We start from the raw sequence: 25107 nt of genomic DNA, 5'->3' as shown, positions 1-25107 counted from the left end.
GTTATTACATAAAATCATATTTTTTCATTAATACTTGTGTGAAATAATATGTCTCCCTTATAATGAAATCAGTTGCAGCAATAAATATCTAATGCACTAAATCAGATGTCAATCCAATTTTTCTAGTTCTTGGCGGAAAAAATTTGAATAAACCTATTTTCCCCTATTTTACAAAAGAACAATTGGAGATGTGATAATTATCGGCCCACCTAATGAATATTTCATGACGACTGTTTTCACAAATTATAGGCCTACTGCTAAACTTGAAAATTCAATAACTTTGTTATTTCTTATCCGATTTTGATGAAATTTTCGGCATTTTGCTCAGTGAATTCTACTCTATTTATCTAACTATAAATATTTTCAGCCCGGACCATCCCTTTAACATGAAATGTAATCAATTACCTATCAGATATATATTGCAGATTTGGATGGAAACATACTTTGATAATTTACAATAGTAACATGTAGATCTATGTCACTATTGAACAATGACTTATGAAATTTGAGATAAATATAATAAAAATGATAATTTAAAAAAAAGTTTGATCAATATAATGTACGAATGGCTTGAAATAGACTAACGTATCAGTAGTTTTTGGCCGGCCGATTGCAGACGACGACGATGACGATGTTACTCCTCAAATTTACTTGTCAGTCTTGAATTTCATTCGCAAACTGTTATCGAAAGTCGATTCTGAAGGCCAAGATTACAATTTATCGTGATTTTATCAACACAGCAGAAAAAAACTCCTGTGTTCCTGTTAGTTGGTAAGTCACTGCGTACAATAATTAAACTTGTTTGCCTTGAAGTTGATGACTCTACTGTCTAGGCCGGCTCAACGGGGCAATCCTACCCGAGAGCTCTCGGGTCCGATCTGGGTCGGTCCGGTCGAAGCTGGCCAATCCGTTAGTCATGCGATATGCGGCGGCTGCAGCTGCCATGACCTAGACCAAAAGCTTCAGTCTCTGTATTTTGGTTGTTCCGCTGAACTACGTTGGCTCCACTCACGAATGGGGATTACAGTAAAATGTCAGAAATTGTTGAATAAATCCCCAGAAACGACGGTTATTCCTGTCTAGGCTAGCCTGGCCTAGACAGCTGGCAGCCGTCTGTGGATAGCGAATTTGAGGAGTTTTTTAACATTTTTTAATTTTTTAATTTCTCCTCGTCGACAGACGGCTCGCTAGCGTGTCCCCGCCATTAGGGGAGGTACAACGCAAAATCCCCCCGGCGGGGCTCATCGAATATTTTCTTAAGTATATTACAATATATAAAAAGAAGCTTACCAAAATGCAGCTTGTTATCTCCTCTAGGCTTTGATTGGCATTTAAGTGGTGAAAATTCAATTGAAAAGGAACAAAATCAGTGACTTTCCTCGGCTGTCGTGTAGCTCCCAATTCACTCGTTCCTCCGAAGTCGATAATGTACACAAACATATGAGGTGGGATGAACTTCCGGGTCAACTGCTTATCGAAACCGTTGGCCAATCAGATCATCTCTTTTACGTCAGGCTTATGAATATTAATTTTCTTTTCCTTTTCAACGTTTGCTCGCCCGGGCACTGTAGCTGTATATGTGTGACGTAAAGGTCATGGGGCGGAGTCTAACTTTCGCCGGCCACTTTTCATGAATAATTCATTACCAAGATGGCTGCCCACTCTCCGAGTCGCAAGTGTCAACTTTTAGAGACAATCCTCTGAATGCCAGTTTCAAAGCGGGAATTTAGGGTAAGAAACTGTCGTCACTTAAACATTATCACCTAAAGGTGCATATGAATGCACTGTTTGTGTAAAATATCACGGTATTGAGGAGAAAAACAAGAAATTAGCCGTGGCCATTGAGCCCCCGCACAAACGACGGTTTAACTTCGGTCTATGTATTTGGTGAGTGAAGCCAACGAAGTTCAGCTGAACAACCAACATAACAGAGACCGAAGCTTTTGGTCTAAGGCTAGCCATGACCTAGACAGCTGGCAGCCGTCTGTTTCGAGGAGTTTTTTAACACTTTTTTAAATTCTCCTCGTACACAGAAGGCTCGCTATCGTGCACCCACCATTAGGGGACTTGCAATGCAAAATCCCCCCGTCGGGGCTCTTCAATTTTTGTCTTTAATGAATAAAAATTTTGAAAATTAACGCGACCAAAATGCAAATTTATATTCCCTCTTGGCATTAATTGCCAAAAAACTGAGAAAAATCAAGTTAAAAGGAACAAAAACAGTGACTTACCTCGGCTGTCACGCAAATTCACTTCCCCGTTTTATCCGATCTTAAGTACATAAATATATGGCCATTGAGTCCCCTGTACAGATCGCACTAGAACTTCGGTCTCTGTATTTGGTGAGTGAAGCCAACAGAGTTCAGCTGAACAACCAACAAAACATAGACCGAAGCTTTTGGTCTAGCCATGACCATGCCATCAGGGCCGAGCCGAGGATGTCAGCAGCCAGGCCCAGCAGCGGAAGGAGTGGTATATCTATTCTGAAAACGTTCTTATCTCCGTTCATATCTTTTATCTTAGTCGTTGAGTTTAGAAGACTCTGAAATCATTGCAAATCGGTACCTTCTTGATAAAATCTTTGTATTAGGAGCCTAAATTAAAGCTTAGCGTTCTTATCGTCTCACTGACCATGCTGACACTGGGTGATTTCAAGTACGGTGTTCGATGTTGGTGTTGAGAGCGTGAAAAGGCTGCTGAACCAAGCCCCAACACCGAGCTGAGTTCAGAAGACCGATACCGATCGCGTTATCGATATCCTATGACGTCACGCCTCTGCGCTGTGCTGCTGATCATCTCAATTTTACGCGAGAAATTCTCGACGACGAAAGTGAAATCGGGAAGAAATTGCAGTAAAATCTTATCGTACAGAATGCACAGGTTAAAATCACTGCAATAATCAGAAAGCATAGATCTAAATATTATTATTCTTTAAAATGTGTAAAAGTCTAATGATTTGCGCTCATCTTAACTGTAATAGATAATTTTACGCCAATTACGGGGGTGTTTCATCGTGTTCGTCTCCTGTTTGTGAACTACAGTTCATCAACACCAACACCGAACTTGAAATCAGGATTTCCCCAATCCCTGGGGGTTGGTGTTGGTGAATAGGGAAATTGCACGTAGATCGTCAACACCAGCTGTAATTGTAATGCTCTGTTCAGCAGACGACATTCAACACCTGAGCTCAACACAAACTGCCGGAAATACGTCATATTTTCTGAGGTCAATCCCAACACCAGCGTGATTTCAAGTACGGTGTTGATTTCAACACCGTACATGAAATCACCCACTATCTCTGTATAAACTATAATAAAGCAGTACAGTAGGCTACCATGTAACTTTTGAAACTTATATATAAATAATGGTCCGCCCCTTTGCCTTTCTCGAACATGTCTGATCAACTTCATCAACAGACAACATGCATTGTTAGATATTTCCAATAAAATGCACTTTATTATTTGCAGTTTAACAATTGGAGCTCCATGGTTTAAGCAGGGCTATGCAACAACTGACTAGCAGCATTTATGTCAAGAGAATGTCGTGCATGTACATATGTACACTTGTTTCTTGGCATGTTGCGTGAAATAGACTCAAGGCATTTTAGAGGCAATGTCGATGACGGATAATTTATTTCTTGACACATGCACAAAATAAAGAAAGAGAGTAAATAATGAATGAGTGAAATAAAGAATGAAAGAAAGAGAGAATAAAAAACAAAGTACAGTAAATAAGACATAAAAGGGTCAAAAAGCAAATTTGAAAAATGAGAGACAGAAAGAACAAACAAACAAAACAGCCTCTGTATGGTAATGATAAAATAAAATCAAGCAAATAATAAATAGAATATTACAAGGCATTTATACATAATGTAATTACGCTATCTATAGTACAATTCAAAGTGAACAAATAACGGATTTACATTATCATCACGTAATGAATTGCATTTCTTCATTAATGCTGATAGGATGAAGTAAATATAGAATTATATCTTTTCATCATTAAACATCATTTAGACACTGAAAATCCGAAACTTGTTTTCGAAGCCAATTTTTGAAAATCCAAGGTTGTGAAAGAGAAATGCTGCAAGGTATTGCCTGCTGTGATGTGTGCATACCCTCGTGAACTAGCGGTATCACTGGTCTGCTGTGAAAAGTCACTTATCATTTGAAAAAATAATAAATTGTGTAGTTTGTTTGCTTTTTTGTGTTTCTTTATGGATATTAATTTAGATCCCCTCTTGGCCATTTAAAAAGCCTCATACATGTATTCCAAAGCTTCAAGGGACTTTGCCCGCTCGAGCCCACCAGGGGCCCCTCAGAAATATTTCGCTTGTTAGCGCTAGTGGAGCAGTACAGATTCTCAACAAGAAATGTGGACCTTTAACAAAAGTAATTGAGAATGACTGGAATATAGCATGCATTATATATATAAATCACAGTAATAGTACAAATTATCAAGAAAATAATCATTAATTTTTTTAAGATAAGAGTATACTGTAAATCAACTTACTTCTACACCTCAGAATCAAACTTCTACTGCAGGCATCCTCATCTATTAACAAACAGTCTAAGAAATGCCCCTGCTTGTGCCAGTGTCATGAGTCACTGGACACTCTCTAGCATAACAAAAGAAGTGCAATGGTGCACATCCAAATACAAAGGACTCCCTACAGTGGGTACCTGAATTAGTTTTAATGATACCCCTATTAAGGTGGGAAATAATTGACCAATAAAGATAGAGGAGGAAGTAGAGCTCCTAAACAATTGGCCAATGGCAGAGAGGAAAAGAGTTTTTGGAGAGAGAGAGAGAGAAGTTGGCATACATGTAAGTAGAGTGAAACATACATAGATACGTTATATTTTGTAAATACAAATACATGTACTGGAATTAAATATTGAAATAAAAATAGCATAATTTTAACTAGATTTTGAGAAACAACATTATACAAGAAAAAGACAAATTTACAACATATGGATTAAAATAGTTTGTGCAAAATAGTTACAGGGTGGAAGAAACCTTTTAAGCGGCCGCATACTGGTTCAGTTACTGTAGAAATTCCTATTTTTCCCTGTTCTGGAGATCCTCAATTTTGTGGTTTCTCACTCCAGTGCCCTCATACTCCGCGCAGCACAGTGGCAAATCGCCAATGACTGGATTCAACGATAGCCAACGCTTTCCACAGCGATTTGGAGGCCGCTGATTGGTTAATCATGCAGAAATATGACCAATTTCATGCATATTCATGCAATACTCCGAAACACAGAATTTATGCTGTTCCAGAATTACATTTTTAGCGATCATCGATACAGCTACTAGAGCAGTTCTGGAGACTCTCATTTTAAGACCATTGTTTAGTTTCAGAATGCCCAATTTTTGTTTTGGTGCGGAACATAGTTGTTATTTTAAAATTCAAGGACAGCCCCTCTCCCCCCAGGCAGGTGATTGCAGTGAGAAATTGGCGCAGGCCATGTTTGCTGTTGTGCATTCGTTTTATGCAAATTCTATGCATAGAAAGAGAGATAGAATGTTAAAGGCCATGGCAAGGGTCGGAAAATAAAGAATGCAAGTTTGGTTATGGATGGCTCAAAGTGGCAGAATTCTTTAAATAATGTTACTATTTTTAAATGCAGGATTTATCTATGTTTTACCAAACACCTTATATAATTTCTGTGCTTATTGATATTGGATAATCTAGCCCCCTTGTTTTGCAGTATTAAATTTCAAGATTGATTATGTAAGATTATAATTTCGCGAAATTGAGGTAGAGGTGTTTCAATATTTGGTCAGAGGTTGTCCCCGAACCTAGCAAAGAGCTCATCGTGAAATGGTTAGCAGAAAAGTAGCTCACTACAGGTGCATATCCGATTTAATGTAAAAGAACTAGACTTATGACAAGATGATGGCTTTTAATAGTGAAACGGACGTGAGAGATCTGTGTGTTTGGAGGATTTTTCTAAATATTGTTATGTAACTTTCTCGGTATGCAGCTATTTTAGTTTTCTTTTGCTTTCATTCATATCAGATTAAACCCTTCTTTACTATGGCATCCACCTACATCGAGGGATTCCATGACCTCGGCATGGTTGAAAAGATGTGCTATACGCCTCTCGGTAACACCGGTATGAAACTCTCTTCCATTGGTTTTGGTAAGTTCCCTGTTTGTGGAATGCATACATGTGTGTAGTTGTACACATTGATAGTTTTGATGCCTGTATACCTCTTTCATCAAACAATTTAAAATATATTTACAAGAGGGTGTGGGGGCACTGTCAGGTTGACATTGTTCTGATACATAGATTTTCAAAATGGACCCTTAACAACAGGGAAAAAATTACAGGGGGGGCTCAGGACCATCAGGACGATTTCACCCCCAAATTCTCAAAAGTGCCCTGGAAGAGCCTCATACACTGCAATGCTAAAGCTTATCCAATATAGCAGTTTGAAGCAGTTGATTTGAAAAGTAGCCCCCGAAAAAAAAAAACTTATTATTTTTTTCGTGTACTAAACAAGTAATCATCCATCTCAGAAATACTGAAACAAGTCATTATTGATATTTCCCCCACCCAAAATAAAACTAAAATATCCTTCTTTTTATGATAGGTGAAATACATGTATGTGATCTTTAGCCCTATATACTCTTCTAGCAGGGAAAGAAATTACATGGTGGCTGGGGGGCTATTTAGCCCCCGAAATAAAAGTGCCCTGGAAACTATAAAAAAGGAAAATCCCAATTTGTTTAGATGTTGAAGGCAGCGTATCCAAAGTTGCTGGTTGCTGTTGAAAAAAAAGCCCTTTCCCTCTGATTTTGGCATTTTGATGCCTTTTTACCAGGTGCAGATCCAGCCGTATTAGTTTTGAGGGGGGGGGGGGGGGCGGGGCTATTGTGCAAAAGCAACATGGCCCTCAAATAGTATTGTGTTTAATCTTGCGAGATATGCCACTACTTCACTGTATGCACTTTACTTGGCCTTGCCGTGAAACACCACTCGATTTAGTTCTTGTGTAAAAGCCTGGTGTCCACCTTTTAAAACAGTGCCCCTCCCCCACCCTTTGATTTTGTGCTATCATGAATTTGAGGATATTCTTTGGAGAGTAACCCTATTTAAGCAATGAAGCATTTCTTGATATTCTTCTTAAATATGGAAAGAGTATGATCTAGCTCACTTTATTTCCATCTTTTCCTACTACGATGACTCTGCCTAAATATCTTCGGACCACATTCACCACAAAAATGTGTTCTTGACAAAATCCTACAAAGAAGATGTTATTTGTTCTGCATATTTTGGTCTGAAATAATTCTTTTGACTTCTTTGATTATTCAACTTGTGGAAGGTCAGTCTATGCAGAAACTACTATACATGTAGATGATTTGCTATACATTTTTTGGGCATTTTTTTTTTGCATATCTTTATATACTGTATGTTTTCTTAATTCATTTGCTTTTGTAACCTAAGTTTTCATATTTGCTTTGATAATTATATATACTAAGTAGCCTCAAAATAATCACTTATTATTTAAGGAGACTTTACCTCACAACTCACAAGGCCACTATAAGCCAGTTCGTAGTTCCTTTCTGCGCATGATCAAAAGATTCTACGCATGATCAGAAGAAGGTCATTTGCACTGAAGTGAAATGGTGCTTTAAAATCTAATGAGATAAGCACCAACTTTGATGTCTTGATTATTCATATATTCTTTTGAATTGTCGTTTCCATTTACATCCACAAAAAACAACAATGCTTTCACGAACGACTGGTATTTCACAATTTGTCAAGTACATTGTGCAACATGCTAAGATATGCATTCAAAGTAGGAATGCAACAAATACCTTCATTAAGTGTTCATTGGTATGCTATTCTAGTCACCTGGTCTATTCAATTTCTTCATCCTGCTATGTAAGGCTAGCTTACGTAATATCTTGCTTTGAAATCTGCCTATCATGATGAAAGAAATGAAAGGTCATTTGACCAAAATTGCCCATGAAGTAACTACGAACTGGTCTATTGGCTTTGATGCAAGTCCTCCTCTTCATTTCTCATATTATTACTGTACACAGGCCTACACAGTAGCGGACCGTGACCCAGAGGAGACAAAGCATTGGGGGGCACAGCATTGTTCACAAACAATGCAGTGCCCCCTGATGCTTTGTCTCCACTGGGTCACGGTCCGCTACTGGGCCTACATGTAATTATACACGAGTATCATTGTATTTATTTTAACTTTTTTTTCCATGTTTACATTTTAAATTATTGATGTTCATAGTGTATTTTTTTAATGTACAGTGTCTCTTTATTCATTGCCTCTTTTTTTAGAAATGAATAAATAAACTGAACATGTAACTTTGCATGCTATTTCAGGTGCTTCACCATTAGGAAACCCATACACCGTCGAGATGCCCAGTGACGAGGAACATGAGGCCTGTGTCCTGAAAGCATTGAAGAGTGGTATCAACTACATTGACACGGCTCCTTGGTATGGACAGGGAAAATCAGAAGAAAAACTAGGAAAGGTATGTATTTGCCTGACTGCCAGGTTATCTGCCCGGTCATTTGTTTATTTTTTATATGCTGACCGAGGATGGCATCTCAAAGCACTTTGGCCCGAATACACAGAGGTGGTTCTGAAAACTCATGGTTGAATCCATGGTTTATGCAGATTTCCTGTATGAATAACGCTTAATTTAGCGCGTACCGGGCATGTGTATAAAAAATGTCCAATGCTGATGTGTGCTTTTGTCAGATTGCGCCAAACTGATGCCTGTTACAATGGTAAGATACGCTATTTTATTCATGAGTCCATTGTTTGAAGAGTTTACTTATTAATTCAAAACAGTGGACTCATGATAGCATGGATAACCATAGCGACAGGCATCAATATGGCACACTGACAAAAGCGTGCATCAGCATTTGAATTGTTTAATATACGCAGTAAAATAAGCGTAATTTGTACAGGAATTCTGCATAAACCATGGACTCAACTGTGGGTTTTAAAAACCACCTTTGTGAATTTGGGCCTTTGTGTTCCTTGGAATAGGCACTAGAAGAAATATCAACTATCCACAAGCACATTGGCTGATTTTAAGATTGTAGAAAACCATCATGGCTGAAACCAATTGGTCTACTATGAATTTGGTCTAATCTTAGCTTAAACAGTGGATTCATTAATTCAAAACAGTGGACTCCTGAATGAAATGGAGTTTTCATCCATGGCAACAAAAGTGAGCATCAGCATTAATAATAGCCAATTTTTATAAAGCGCTTTTCCCAGAATGGCCAAAAGGGCGTTACAGCATATTATTACCCCAGTCATTGGCACGAAAAGTGCACAATTTCCACTCCCTGGGGTGCATTCCTTGCATTCGTCGCAGCCACATTATGGCGCCGGCAAAATCAAACATACAGTATCTTTCACATCCTACCCGGTCCCCATTTAGCACCTGGGTCGAGAGTGGCAAAGTGTGGATTAATGCCTTGCCAAAGGATGCTAGTCCGCGGTGGGATTCGAACACATGACCCTCTGTTTACAAGGCGAGAGTCAGAACCACTACACCATGACTCTTCCACATTGGACATTTTTTATGTACCCGTACACAGTAAAGCTTTATTTGTGCAGGAAATCTGCATAAGCCATGGGTTCAACTGACAGTTTTAAAAACCACCTTTGTGTATTCTTTTGTTTATTTTTCTAGTAGTTCATCTTCTTTCCTTCTGTTCAGTCAAAATATCAGTTCCTGAAGATCTTAATAAAAGATGATGATAATCATAAACAGTTCTTGATAGCGCATATCACATATAACATTATGATGATAACGTCTCTATTTGCCTCCAAAGTACTTGGATATTATTACCCTGGCTTTAGCTTGGGGGGCCATAATTACTTTAACAACACACACTCATTTGAAGGAATTTCTTTTACCGGGTACCCATTTACCTCACCTCGGTCAAGTGCAGCACAATGTGGATAAATTTCTTGCTGAAGAAAACTATGCCATGGCTGGGATTCGAACCCACTGCCGTCATTTCATAGTCAGCAGACTAATCCACTGGGCCACAACACTCAACGCTAGGACCCATATTCATGACTCTAAACCCCATATTCTTCATTCGGGTATAATTTTACTGTAGGAAATAGCACAGTAAACACACATGTAAGAAGCATAATATACTTGTTGTATTATAATGCAGTGTAAACAAAATTTTTGACATTTTCTGCTTGCATAATTCAGCACAAACCATTGCCTAAAAAGTGTAGTTACTCCTGGGATCTGAAGATTGGCAATCAATCGCTAAATGAACTGACCAATCAAGATCAAGTTTACATGCAAATTTGGCAGAAATTACTGACCAGGAACCAATCAGAAGTATTCTTTCATATTTGCAATTCATTGCAAGCCTTTGTGTTACGGAGCATGTTATATCCATTCCAATCTTCTTTTTTTTTTTTTTTCACCAGATTTTGAAGGATGTACCACGAAGCAGCTATTACATTTCTACGAAGGTGGGGCGGTACGAGAAAGACGTGGAGCGCATGTTTGATTTTTCTGCTGAAAGAGTGACGCGGAGTGTTGATGAGAGTCTGTCTAGGCTTGGCCTTAGCTGTGTCGATATCATACAGGTAATTCAGCTTTCTTTCATGTTCATACGACTTTCAAAAACACTTTCAATCTGCTTTTTGACCAAAGATATCATGCCACTTCAATAACTCATCTTATCTTAATCCAAAATGGCAGTGTTTGGTGTTTTCATTGTTCCATGAAAATTGCTCCTGCAAAATTTGCTCCTAAGGAGAATCCACCATAAAAAAATAAAGGCTATAAACTCGAACCTAACCAGAGTGAGTCCCCAGGTTTTAGTGATACAGAAACATGAAATTTTCACAGAAATTTATGAAGAACACAAAATTCATCAAATTTCAGGGAAAACAATTGGAATCCCCCCAAAATGAATCCTGCAAACTACATGTACCTGTAGTGATAATAAAATAAAAATAAAATCAAAATAAAATCCAATGAAACAAAATTGTGCATAAGTTCAGAATTTTGCCAATAAAATATGTTTGCAGTGCTTAGCATGTTTGCCAAGTGCACTATTAGCAATTTCATTAATACACGTTTTGTTCATGATATTACAGAGCATGCAATGGGAGGGGTAAACCGAGGTTTCTAACCCTTACCATAACCTAATTTATCATTCTGAACCAAAAATTGCACAACCCTAATTCTAACCTTGTATTTTCGAATAAGTAGAGTCCTGAGCAATTGTCTCGGGAGCATGACATTACCGGGATGTTTCAGGTCCCCAAATCAATTGAAAGTCATTCAAATTACAGTTGATTGATGGTCTGCTTCTTGCTTCACCAAATGTGAATTGATTTTATTTAGTTAATATTGATCTTTCTCTTGTAAATTGCGTCTTAAATTTGCAATTGATTGCAAGTGTGTTCTTGCAACTCTCCCTTTTTAAAGACATGCCTTGAACAGTGATTGTGTGTCCTGTGTCTTTGATGCTATTGTTTAGTTTCTCAGTGTCTGTTTCTGAGGCTGAGACATTGGCAATCACTCAAACAAAGAGGTCACGTTGAATGATTCAGTCTTAATGCTTGACTTCAATCTGTGAGTGTTGGGTGTCTTGAAACATGTGTGTATCATAAAAAAACAATAGTACCAGTTACTAGCAAATATATATGCTGGGGGATGATTCACAAAGATTTAAGTGTAAATTAAATCTCACGCTGACGCGTATCTTAAATACAACGTGCAATCTAATTGATCAATAGTGCGTGTCCTTTTTTGCATGATCTGACCAATACAGTTATGGCTTTTATACCACGTGCAACTAGGCATTTAAGTGCGACTCTAAGTCATACTTAAATCTTTGTGAAACAACCCCCTGCATTGTAATTTAAATGACTGGTCATGTGATTGATTTCAGCCAATCGTTTGATTGGGATCCATATCACCATACGAATTTACTTTAAAAATGAATAGTTTGTATTCGTTCCCTAGGTACATGATGTTGAATTTGCTGAAAATCTTGAGATTATTTTGAATGAGACTCTTCCAGCTCTACAAAAGATCAAGGAGGCCGGGGAAAGCTAAATTTATTGGTATCACTGGTTATCCAATCAATACACTAAGGTAAGTATTAAGTGTTTTCAAGTAAAGTGTTAAAAGCTATATCGATTGGTGTCAGTGGGTATCTAATCTATCTGCTTGGATAAGGTTAGCCTATACTCTAGGCGGAGGCTGCAGCAAAATCTGTGCTCTTATGCTAGATACAAGCAGTAGTGTTTCGAATGTGGCAAGACTACAGCAGGACCGAAGCAACATCCACCTTTACATATGTTGTGTTTCTTTGGGTGTTCTTTGCATTTTTTAAAGGTAAATGTAAAAATGTCTTGCTCTAGTCGTTGTTTTCCTTTTATCAACCATGATTCGGAACAAATTTTCGTTCAAATGACTTCCAGCAGGCAATCACCGATAATAAGAGCACTGCAATAAATTTTCTTTGAGAGTTGGCATATTCAATGTATGTCAAGTTTCTAATAGTAGGTTATCACTAAGTTTGCCAACATTTTATTAGAATTTTTGATGATGCAACATTTCGTCGTACGCACCACGAACCGTCCTCTCTGCGCACTTCGATGCGAAAGTTAATTTTGCAGAAAATGCATTTAAAGAAAAGCTTTTTTGAAACCAGTAATAAGTGCACCTACAAGGAGAGCAAATTGTTTACAGGTGTCTTCGTTCAAAAGTTCAGGTTCCAAAGTTTCATCTCGTATCTTTATATTTTCTTGAAGTTAATTATTTATGCCACAGTGGGCATCGTAACAGAGAGGACGGTTCGTGGAATAGATACAGTGCGCTATCGCACCTCGTGATTTGATTTCAAAGTCAACACTGCTGCTATATTGAATTGGGCAATGCAGGTGAGACTGCAAAAGGTGCTCCACACCTTTCTGAAATTTATATAAGAAACTACTTTTCTATTATATTATTAGTAGTGACAGAATTAGTATTATTATGCCTGTATATTATCTGAAGTTTTATGTTTTTATTGTGTTTCAGGGAGATTGTAGACCGGAGTACAGTAAAGATTGACACAGTATTATCATATTGCCATCTTGATATCAATGATTCTTCCTTGCTTGATCATATAGCATTCTTTGAGGTAGGTTCTACGAGAAGAATTCATTTCAAACGGATCTGGCACTGTTCATTTTAACACACCTTCATCTAAGAATCGGTGTATTCTTTAATCTGATATGGGTTTCTTTGCTTATGGGAAATTGATTCGTGAGAAGCATTGGAAATAGCTGTAATAGAGACTTCTCTGGGGGAAGCAATTCAAATGTACCAGCAAGATATTCTTTGGGCAAGCGTTGGACAACTGTCAGGCCAGGAAAACTGAGATAATGTCTTAGCATAAAGCAATTTTATTTCCAGTAGCATGACTTATTATTGCCTATATAAGGCATTTTAGCAGATCAATAATTGTCATATTTCACTCGCTACTTTTCATCCAAGACCAACAGGGTAAACATTTGCAATGTTGCCCTCCCAGGGCTTTGCCCATAGGAATACTGTACAAAACAGAGGGCAACATTGGCCGTATTTCTGTTGGCCACTCAAGAGTGATAATACTTGTATGAGATATTATTTTTTGTATTGTATTAGAAGTCATATGCACTGCAGGTAAAAATGTGTATACTGTATATGACTTTAATAAATATTCAGCCTGAACAAAATGTTTTCATTTCATATTTTATTATGACAGTAATTTTGATGGATCTTTTTACCATAAAACTCACCCTAAATAAATGTATACTGTATGTGACTTTAATATATGACTTAACCAAATATTACTGTATATGACTTTAATAAATATTCAGCCTGTGCAAAATGTTTTCATGTCATATTTTATTATGATACTAATTTTGATGGATCTTTTTATCATTATATATAGTTTGTGTATGCTTTTCACTTGCGAATTCCATGCGCCTGCATTCAAAATATTGTCCAGCTTGGCTTTCCACAGCTATGGTGTCATGCTTTCATAAAACAAGTCCCTGATTCTGGATTATCATTTTAAAATGCAATCTGATTCTCTTTTTCTTTGTATTCATAGGAGAAAGGTATTGGTGTGATCTCTGCTTCTCCTCTCTCTATGGCCCTCTTAACATCCCTTGGTCCTCCTGTCTGGCACCCTGCCTCTGAAGCCGTCAGAGACACCTGCAGGAATGCTGCCAAGTACTGTCAAGAACATGGTGTGGACATCTCTAAACTAGCCTTACATTACTCTCTGTCACAAGGGAAGGTAGCAACCGTCATAGTCGGTATGGACAGGTGAGGGTCAAAGAAATGTTTGAAGAACTTTTCCCTTTAGTTTGAATTGTTTATGAGGGGTCTTCCTGTGAGACGGAGGGTCAGCAATTCTTAAGGATTACGTTTGTGTACATCAAAAGTATTTTCTGCCGAGCTTGATATTGTAAACCTTGATTACAGTTTAAAGGTGAAAGATAGTACTTGCAGCAAATGATTATTTCATGACAAAGTCTCTTAGATAAAGGTTATGGTCAGAATATTATCATTGATCTACTTCTGGTATATTAATTAAACTTATCTTTGTGAAATCATGAAATCTTAGCTAAAAACCAATAATTCTGATGGTCACTAACACATAAAGTCATATGTGGGACAGTGTATTAATATTGCTTTGAAAAAAACCTGTTGGCATCATAAAATGGCCCATGACTGCCACATGATAAGCCATAATGACATGCATATTAAATGTACTAGTAATGTGACAATAGTATTTGAATGGAATGGGTGGTCAACCCAAACCAAATATGGTCAGGGACCGAAGCCACTTGCTCCTGGGACTGAAACAGGGTTCCCACCTTCACAGCTCATGCGGATGCAAGCTAGGGTTGTCATCCCCAAAGGGCCTGGTCAGCTAGGAGCATAGACGGGGGACGTGTCCCCCCCCCCTAAATTTGACGAGGGGGGACGGTCCCCCCCCCCCCAAATTTGTTTGATGACCTTCTTCTTTTTTTCTTTTTTTTTCCAAGTTGGAGTATCGCGATGTAGCGATACTGACTCTTGCCTTGTAATCAAATGGTTGTGAGTTCAAATCCCATCAAGGCATTAGCACCCTTTGGCAAGGCATCAATCCACACTTTGCCACTCTTCAACCGTGTGTTAGATGGGTACCTGGTAGGCTGTGAACATCAATGTTATCAGCTTAGCAGTTATGGCATATTGACGTTTCATTGCTGTATGCGGGCAATCAACAATCCAATGACTGGTGGAATGATTTATCTACTAAAGCACTTAGAAACATTGTTCATGTGCAATAAGTGCTATAAAGGTGGAATATGATTATTTGTTAATGCTTTAAATCCATTGCCATATTTTGTCTTTACTTGGATTTTATTGTACATGTATGCTCATAATGTTACCCTTCGTATTTTATCAGAAAAGTGCTTATAAGGCGATGCTGCAATGGCCAAAGATTTTAGCCCAATCGGCCCTCTTTGCAATTAATCTTGAGATTCAAGAAACCCCGTCTCCACCATCGCAAGAAGAGCGATTCCTGTTCGAGCAAGGCATCAATGCATAATGGTCTGACGATGTGAATAAATAATCCCGAGTGCGTCTCGGTCTGCACCTGCGAATTAGCAGGAAAATTTGTGAAATAGCGCGCTATTTTGCAAATAATCCCAAGTTGACTTGGGATTGCAATCTCGAGATTAATCCTACGAACTAGCGCGATAATTGCATCTCCATTACAAACAATCTCGAGTTTGTTTAGATCAGGATAATTTGCCCGATCAGAAATAGCGTGCTAATTTGAAAACTCGGGCTGGTGCAGACGGCTCTATATTTCATTAAGAGTACTATGATATTTCTTTTCCAAACAGACCTTTGTTTCTGGAGCGCAATATGGAAGTACTACACAACAAACTCAGGAAAGAAGAGGAGGAAGTCTTGCAGGAAATCCAAAAGGAGTAAGTTTGATAGCAGATGTTTTGTTCGGTTTTTTTTTCTCCAGAAATGAATCTTTCTATCTTTTTTTGCTCAGAGGATATACATGTACTGCCCTATGGATGCTGATCACAAACACTGACAGATAAATAAACACATACATCTCCTCCCTACTCAAATGTAATTTTACTATACTCTTAAAAAGGCCAAATCCATAATGAAATATCATTTGAATCAATAAATTGAACTTTAATGAGCAAAATCTTTGAAAGAAATTATCATTATTTTAATATCCAATTCCAATGAAATCTAGACTAATTCGCTTTGGTGGTTACACTATATTAATTCAAATTAATTTGGATATCAAGGCAGGTTTTCCCTAAAAAATAGCCATTTGAGTTTTCAATGAATTCTTTAGTTCTATTTTTTATTAAAAGTTTTCTACTATCAAGATGACATGTGTTTGAACACTTTCATTGTCGTCGTCATCACATCACCAGCATTGCTATCATCATCACTGTCATCACCATTATCATCATCATTATCATCATCATCATCACTGCATCATCCTCTTCATCTTATCTTTTCATCATCACCATCATCATCATTATCCTATTCCTCCTCATATCACCATCATCATTTATGTAGTTATCATCATCATCAACATTACCATCATCACGATAATGACCTTCATCACCATCGTCATCATCACCATCATCATCATGATCATCACCATCTTCACCACTACCACCATCCCATTTTCATCATCATCACGATGAATGAGTGTTTATTTTGCTCTTTATGTGATGTTTCTTTTCTTTTTACAGATTCTTCCCTAAAGGGGTGAGTCGAACCTGGGAAGGGGTTGAGGTTGCTAAGTACCGAAGGAAGCTTAAAGCAAGGCAAACAGAGCTACAGGGTTGAAGCAATCAAAGGACTTGAAGACACCTTCAGAGGACAGTACTGATCAATCTAATCAGCTTCTTTTCATGTGGAAACCGGTTCAAGTGGTAATTTCTTCTGAAATGTTGAAAATGACAAATGGGTTGAAGTGAAAGTTTGATCAAAATCAAATTTGAAAAAAATGGTTAATTTTTTTTTATTGCAATTGCTTTATCTATGTGGATTTCAAAATGACCTCATGGCATTATGGGTAATGTCTTTATAATCGAGAGAGTGTGGAAAGATGCTTTTCTATCTCTAATAGTAAAAGTAAACAGAATGTTCTCTTTTTTCAAGAATCTTACCTGGATGGGTATTTTTTCATTGAAGGGGTTATTTAATATTACACCTTTATATGTATATACATGTACACCAAAATTGTGAGCTCAGTGAGCTCTTTTTTTTTCAATTAGAGCCATAACTTTACTGTCCTTGAATTTCAATATTTTAGTGTAGGAACACTCTTAAAAAGTACGCATTTTTTTTATATTACAACACATATTTTAGGAAAATTCGAAAAAGAACGAAAATAACCAAGGCCATGGCCTTGTATTAGTTTAAGTGATGTCCTTATTGTTTTATTTCTTTAAAATTTTAACCTGTGTGTGTGGGTGTGTTTGCTTTCTTACGAATCATCTTAGTCCAAATGTTGAATGTTCCTTTATATGAGCATCATGTAAGCCTATAATTAAGATGTTCCATTGGAAAAGACATAGGCTTGTATTCTCAAGTCAGATTTAACTTAGAGTTTGGTCTAACTCTGTGCTAAAATTATGGGAAGCCAAGTATGTCAACATTTTTTTTGCATTGCATGCTTCGTATGTTTACAACTATATCCTAAGTCTTTGATAGTGAAGACAACTATCTTATTCTTCTTCACAAACAGTAAAGAATGATTTGATAGTCAGATGAGCTGGTACATTGAACCTCTACTTTTAAAGATTCATGTCCCAATTGGCTATCCATAGTTTTACAACTTCAGATCAGAGTTTACATTAAGTCCAAATTCAGAATACAGGTGATATAGGTCTTTTCATCTATGTACTATGCAATAACGTTTTTACTTTCAACATTTTTAATTACTGTGTCAAATGAGATGATCTGAAATTGTCTTTGAAATGAAATCTCTCTAAGATTGGTGTAAATCATATTAAAGGCAATCAAATTCTTTAAAATGTCAGACAATCACATTTTTATGTATAATTGATAGGTCAATCATGCATTACAAATGCATTTTAAAAATAAAATTGCCAAATGAATATTAATAATTGTATTCATTGGGGTTCCATCTGCAGGCACAATTTGCTTCTTTTGTACCCTAAAATTTGATCTCTTCTGCAATAACGCTGTTAATTCACTAATTTATGATGCGAAATAAATCAAACTGAAATTGAGTTAAAAGTTTACTCTAATCTAATTTAATGTGACAATCCAATATTGATATTTAATCTAATGTTTAACATATTTTGATCTAACTTTCAATCTAAATATTGTCATAATTTTTCATTCTGGGAGGGTTCAGGAGGAAGACTCTTAGATTATGACAATGAAACTCACCTTTATTATACACAGGGAGCCTCTCCAACTTTTATGTGAGTGTTATTTTCTTCTCATGTAACATTAATTACTGTTATTTGTAATTTTTGTTCTTCTCTTTGATTTGTTTATAAATAAATATACCATTGTATTCTGTTTGTTCTGAAATGCCAAGTGAAATAATGATAACGAAACTAACACATTCATGTGAAAATAATTGTTGTACCCACATTTATCACATACTCTGTGCCATTCTGCATTGGGCCAAAGTGCTTACAAGGAATTTAATTCTGTGCAATGACATTTTCTAACAAACAACAAACTGCTATTATAAAAAGGATGGGTTTTTAAAACCTACCTGAATATACATGTATGTGTAGTTACTGATGAAAACTGTCTAACTTTAAGTGCCATATCATTCCAATATATTGAAGCTAATGCAGTGTTCTATCACTGGCTAATATGCAATATGTGAGAGGCTAATGGTCGCTGGCTAACATAATACTTTGGAGCCTTGCTATGATAGTGTGTGGTAGACATTTGTAAGTAATTTGACTTTTTCTCTGCTTCATGGGAAGCCAGTGTACCAAGTTTAGTAGTGGTTTGGAAGGATGATCGTGGGGCATTGTGGTCTAGTGGTCATGACTCTCGTCTTTCCATCTGAGGGACGTGGGTTCGATTCCCTTCCATTGTGTGTTTTCCTTCAACAAGAAATTCACCTGCATTGTGCTTCACTCAACCCAGGTGAGGGAGAAGTTACTCGAATGCCAGAGCGGCTCCTAAGCAGCATGGCTATAGCTGGTGTAATGATAGTAATAACATTATTGTAATGTGCGGGTAAGTAAATCGATATTGCACAATATAAATGTACAATTATTATTATCTCAAGAAACACAAAATATCAATTGTGCTTCCAAATTTAATCGTTGATCACAACTAGAAGTGATTGGAAATCCAATGTAATAATGAATGGAACTAAATGATGAACAGCAGTGTCAGAGGCAGACTGTTTAGTAAAGCTGGTTCTAGAAGTAATTGTCCATTGACAGATCTATGTGAAAGTAATTATCTGACATTGACATGCAAGATTCAAACCCAAGACCAGGGGGGTGTTTCACAAAGATTTAACTATGACTTAGAGTCGCCCTTCAATGCCTAGTTGGGTGTGTTATAAAAGGCATGACCGCATTGGTCACACCATGCAAAAAGGATGCACACCACTGCGCATTAATCAATAATACCCTTTTCATAAACCTATCCTCCAATTAGCCGCCTAAGAGTAATGCGAATAATTCAATAAAAATTGCGTTCACAAACTCCGAAAATAAGCCGCATTATTTTTACGAGCGCCCGTCCTGAAAAAGGCGGATAATCGTCATGACAACTGGACACACCCCCTCCGATGCGGTTGTGTTGGAAAAGGGTGACCTTGTGACCGCACCATGGCAATTATCCGCATTATTTGGAAATGCGTTCATAAACTCAAAATCTTGTCCCGATGCTGCTATTATGCGGATAATAGCAGCATCAAAATAATGCGGATAACTCTTGTCCTCCTCCAATTTTACGACCAAATTATGCTGCTATTAGCCGCATAATTGGGTTTATGAAAGGGGTATAAGATTGCGCGTGGCATATCATATACGCATCGGCATTTAGATGTGACTCTTATTCTTAAGTCATGCTTACATCTTTGTGAAACACCCCCAGGGTTTCTTTTCCTCTATTTCTGAGGGACCAACAAGTGTGCTATCTTACGGAACATTTGGAAGACTGCACAGCTTCTGAAGTTTTTAAGTCCTTCTTATAAGAAAAGGGACAATTTTCATATCCAGGGGGCCGTTTCATCAAGCTGATCATAAGTTACAAATTGACTTAATGACTTTACCCATGGCAGAGTGACCCTTTGTCCCTATGTTGCTGACTTAGCATCTAAGAACATTTCCCAGTCGAGCGTGAAGTCCTACATTACTCTATTGACAGCTTCGTGAAACATCCCCCAAGTGTAAAAAATGAGGTGCTGCATATTTGTTGAAAAAAATGAATTTATTTTTTAGAGAATAAGTCTGTGTTACAGACTTGGACAGAAAATAATTACATTGAAAAATGTTAGAATTAGGGAAATTGTGCTGTAGGGTTTAAAATCTCTTTATTAGCTTGAATGAAAATTGATGAATTAATACTGATGATGAATTATTGATTGCTTGTTTATTACTTATTATACTAATGCAAGTTTACAGTGCCTGTAGTTGAATACTAGTATCATTCTAATATTCATGCGCATGTAGAACTAGCAAGATATCTGTTTATGAGATATTTGTTTGAAATTGCTTGCTCTATTGTAAGGGGAGCTATCAGGTCAGAAGTACAAACTGTGGTGCCTTAATGTAATGGTCGATGTATGCAATTACTGGTATTCTAAATATGTCAAAATGCTGGACTTTGAACGACAAGGTCCAGGGTTCAAATCCCAACACAGTATTAATATCGATTTGCAAGACATTTGCCACTCACCACCCAGGTGTAGAAGGATACCAACAGGAAGAAATTTCCTTGTATGCTGTGAGTACATTAGCCTCATTAGCTGGCTATTATTGGACCTCATTGAGCACCATATGCAATGGATACATGCTCTATACAAGTATGCATTATTGTTATTATTCACATTATTATTATGATGAACATGGATTGTGTGTCTCTCTATGGCAGTTGGACAAAATTGCCAGAATTCACCAAAGTATTATTATCAGTGGTCTGAAACTATGATTTATGTAAATTTCATGTATCAATTACACCTAATATAGTGAGTTTATAATAATAATAAGCAGATGCAACATTTATATAGCGCTTAATACAATGTTTCTGAGTTCTACATACTATTACCCAAGCTGTAGCGCCAGCTGCTAAAGGTGCTTGGTGCATTCAAGGATTTAATCCTGCTGGAGACCCATTCACCTCACCTGGGTTGAGTGCAGCACAATGTGGATAAATTTCTTGCTGAAGGAAACCATGCCGTGGCTGAGATTCAAACCCACGCCCCTCTCATTGAAAGATGAGATTCGTAACCACTAGACCAAGACGCCCCCATGTAGTTACACATTGTGTTGCTCTCAACCCAGGTGAGCCCACTGGGTACTTGGCAGTGTTAATTCCTTTAATGCACAGAGTGCTGCTGATACAGTGGTAGCTCCAGCTACAGCCAGGGTAACAAAAGTTGTACCTTTTTTATCCTCTGGCGAAAGAAAGCTATCTATTGAATTGAATTGGTATGGTTTATTGAAAAAAATATATATCAAACAGGCAGCTTGCAGGCTGGAAATGTTCAATTTACAAGCAAAAAATCAAGAGAATGATGAGAGATAAAACAGAAATTAAATTAACACTGATAAAATGCCAAATGCAATCGATAGAAATAACAATGAATTGATTCTCTACTATTATGTTTGAAATCAAAATACAGAAACAAACAACTAGGGCTAAATGAACAACAATGAACAAAAGCAGAAAATGGGAAGTGTAGTTGAAGCAAAGGTCAAGTGATTGAAATTTAAATAAAGTAAATCTGTAAATCTATCAATTGAAATCTATAACTCCAGCTCATCCTTGTTACTGAGATCACTGCATGATCCAGTTATTTATGTGAATTAAGTAACACTATAACACTGCAAATAACAAAGTTTTAGTAAATATAACAATTTGATAATGTACAATTATTGAACTTTATTAATCAATTAAGAATAATCAATGCATAAAAAGTTGAAAACTGTATAAACTCCCTTTGTGAATAGTTTTCTATGAGACTATGTTTACCAGTAACAAAAATGTCAGTGCCAGTTTGCCCTTTTCCTGCTACTATTCAAACATTTTATTATCTATAAATACAAACCACAAATGTATTTTGAAGAACAATAATGATGTCATTGATGTGCCATTCTGTATTTAAATTGTTTTAATAGTTTTCTGATAGTTTTTGCAATATAACCATAGACTTTTAGAAGTGTAATCAATATGTAATGACATTGTTATCATATTGTGCTATATTGAAATATTTAGGATATTCATCATAATTCTTAAAATGTAATATTTATCAAATAATATCAGAAACTCGAATGTTTTTAGGGAGGAAGGTGAGTTGATAATTTTGTATCAATAAAAATGAATTTAAACTGTAATATTTCTGTGAAATTTATTTGTGTCATTTCTGTAAATGTAGTTGTGTGGTGGATATTGGGATGTCAAACTGATGTATCGGGGGCAGGGGGGGCAAGGCAGTATGTGCTTTGGCACTACTTTCCCTCCCTTTCTCCCCCCCCCCCATTTAAAGGGAAAAGGTTTATATTGATCACATGAACACTGATATGAGGCCAGTTGCGTAAAAGTGAACAATAATTTAACTTTGACATCCAATTGTTATTTACCATAAAGACACACTTCCCGACAGCTAATCGAAAAAAAGCATTTCGTTTCCAGAGACATTTGTCGGACACCTCTTCACGTAATTCAGTGCACCCATGGTACCAGACGTAAATCGGAGAGGGGCGATATTTCAAGTTTGCCAAAAGAACTTTGATAACATAGACTGTGGGATGGACAAGGAAAATGTCTCTAGTTTTTCATTTCCGTGGGGCGGCAAATACAACCACGGTTCTTGGACATGAAAATATGTAAAATATTATGAGTGAATACATGCACAATGTTGCCATCGGTAAATTCTGCTCCTGACCTCAAAATTAAAATAATAATATGCAAAATCGTACCATTGATTCGACTGGAAATTCCGCCATTCACCCCGTGTGTTAAGGACTTCCGTGAACGCGCGCAAGCGTTCGCGTTTTATTTTTTTTATTCGCTGTACATGATATACGTTATATACAGAATATACGATGGCGGATAAGATGTCGTCGTCTTCGTCGTGTTTTGACAGCGAAAATGACGATTTATCACTAGCAAATATATGCTACATGCACGTCTTACCCAAGGAAAGAGGGCCAGTAAATTCCTTTCAAGTAAAGAGCTAGAACAAATTTAAGCCTTTGCTGCATTCGTTGATGTAGACTACCTGGGACTTCAGAATAAAAATAGCTATTCGTGCAGCAGAGAAGTTTGCGATTGACTTGCATGCAACCCGGCCCATCCCAGGGAGCAGTGGCTTAACAGTGCAGGGGGGGGGGGGCAAGCTATCCCCCTGGCGGAGTTCACCGGGAACTTAAAGGGGAAAAAAGAAAAGGGGGAGAATGAAAGGGAAAGGGGAAAAAGAGGAACTGGAAAAGGAAAGAAAGAAGAACAGATAGATTGTCATGAAAAGGTGATTTTATTTTTTTTAAATAAGCATGCAAAATCATAAACAAAATCTTGTTTACCGTGGCGTACAGACCAAGAAAAAAAAGGAAAAGGAAAGAGAGAAGGGTGAAAAATATGTTATCTTCTTTAACATTATGTCAAAATCTGAAATTGGATTTTTGTAATAAAAATTTAAAATTTTTTGCTCACTTGCATTGTTTTTTTTACCCGATACACCATATCGCCCCTCAAAATGTTGCCTCATGACACCATTGCCTGCCCCCCCCCCCCTTTGAGAAACAAAATACTAAAATTTGTAATGTAAATATGCCATTAAAACAAAGGTGTGCCCCCTTTTTGAAATTGAAGACCTTTTTCGTGTACGAAATATACTTCATTTGTGGGTGAAAACCTTTATTTAAATTTTTTTTTGCTTGTCAATTGGTTGAAAAACTTTTTTTTTTTGGGGGGGGGCTGGTCGAAACTTTCCTCTGAAAAATTAGCCCCCTTTTGGAAAATCATGGATCTGCCCCTGATAAGACCGGAGATTTTTTGCTCTCCCCTCCTGCATGGCCACCGACCCGTAACGCTCCTGCCATCCCGACCAGCATTGCAGCAAGAACCGAATGGATCAAACTAACGTTATATTTATGTAACGCGTTACATCTTGCTCAGAGCCAGGTCAAACATCGTTCGTATCACCAGCATTCCAGCAATCAAGCTATCGAAGGTGTAAAAGATACAGAGGATGATTTTGAGATGGTGATCCTTGTTATAGCGATCTTTGTCCATGCCAAAATTGTTTCACTTTGTGCTTTTGCATTTCATTCTCTGCAAAGTGAAGCAGTACAAGCTTTGATGATTTTTGTATAGGTCTAGATTTCTTAATTAAATCGATACATAATGTGACTCATGTCATGACTTACTTCACCGCCACATTTACAAGCCTATGAATAGAAGACGAAGTAAGTCATGAGTCACATTATTCATCGACTCAATTAAGAAATCTAGATGTAGACCTATACAAAAATCAAAGTTTGCACCGCTTCACTTTTGCAGAGAGTGAAATGCAAGAGCACAAAGTGAAAACAAATTACCTTCGATCGCTTGATTGCTCAATACTGGTGATATACGAACGATGTTTGACCTGGCTCTGGGCAAGATGTAAACGCAGTAGGCCTACATCAAACATCTATATTTATTTTGATCCATTCGGATCTTGCTGAAGTGCTGGTCGGACGTCGGGCTGGTCTGCCGGGGCTGGGCTGCATGCAAGTCAATCGCAAACTTCTCTGCTGCACGAATAGCTATTTTTATTCTGAAGTCCCAGGTAGTCTACACAGTGGCGTACCGTGGGTCAC

At 37.3% G+C, this 25107-nt stretch overlaps 1 pseudogene; it reads left to right on the top strand.

The window, feature by feature from the left end:
* The first annotated feature begins 591 nt into the window (after nucleotides 1-591).
* On the top strand, nucleotides 592-17008 carry LOC121426427 (annotated as a pseudogene).
* The last annotated feature ends 8099 nt before the right edge of the window (nucleotides 17009-25107 follow it).

Source organism: Lytechinus variegatus, chromosome 13, assembly GCF_018143015.1.
Source record: "Lytechinus variegatus isolate NC3 chromosome 13, Lvar_3.0, whole genome shotgun sequence".
Lineage (NCBI taxonomy): Eukaryota > Metazoa > Echinodermata > Echinoidea > Temnopleuroida > Toxopneustidae > Lytechinus > Lytechinus variegatus.
The sequence above is the reverse complement of the archived record's forward strand: the minus strand, read 5'-3'. Positions and strand labels throughout refer to the sequence as shown.